The sequence below is a fragment of the Aethalodelphis obliquidens genome, unplaced genomic scaffold (genome assembly GCF_003676395.1).
Source record: "Aethalodelphis obliquidens isolate GAN/ISIS:26980383/991018 unplaced genomic scaffold, ASM367639v1 scaffold78, whole genome shotgun sequence".
NCBI classification, from domain to species: Eukaryota; Metazoa; Chordata; class Mammalia; order Artiodactyla; family Delphinidae; genus Aethalodelphis; species Aethalodelphis obliquidens.
The window spans coordinates 5,602,740-5,603,397 of NW_020838022.1; the positions used below are offsets into that span (position 1 = coordinate 5,602,740).

Genomic DNA, 658 nt, shown 5'->3' on the forward strand with positions numbered 1-658 from the left:
GACGAAGCCACTCTGGGCTTCTTACATGAAAAACCCCTCGACTGGAAGTGACAAGACTGAGAGGCCAATGCTTCCCTTCAGTTTGTCCCAGTTCCCTGTCCTCTCACCTAAGGCGGAACCGCCTTGACAGCTATTAAAAAGATGAGCAACTGCTTCTCTTTAAGCTTCGCTTAGCTGTGATTAATCAAGAAAAAGCCCAGCCTTTTTTCAATCCTCTGCAACCTTTCCTGAGCAGGTTTTTCACTGGCTCTGCTTTCCTGTCATCCATCAAAGGTTATCACAGCCTTCCAGGGAGTGTGCTGTCACAAGGGTTGGGAACATTCCCTCCAAGTGATCCCCCTCCCCCCTGGCCTGGGGCTTCAGATGCTAAGTAACCACAATAATGTTAAGAGATCTTTATTATTCAAAAAATAAATAACAAGATAATCACCAGTTCACTCTGGAAACAATGGGGACTGCAGGTAGATACAATAGATTTCCTTTAAATCCAGTCATTTCTCTGGAAGGAGTGGGAAGCCTCAGAGCTGCCCCCCTGCCCGCCTACCCCATCGACAGTGGTGGAGATAGGAACAGGGTTGAAATAAGATACTTGATTAGCAACAGCCTGACTCTGTGTGTGTGTGTGTGTGTGTGTGTGTGTGTGTGTGTGTGTGTGTGT

At 47.1% G+C, this 658-nt stretch overlaps 1 protein-coding gene across 1 annotated transcript in view; it reads right to left on the minus strand.

Moving 5' to 3' along the window:
- Positions 1–362: 362 nt before the first annotated feature.
- CD40LG (CD40 ligand) overlaps positions 363–658 on the minus strand; it is a 12,321-nt gene continuing 12,025 nt past the window's right edge. The window contains exon 5 of the mRNA XM_027092502.1: positions 363–658. This exon is cut by the window's right edge and continues 994 nt beyond it. The gene's annotated coding sequence lies outside the window, so the exon portion shown is untranslated.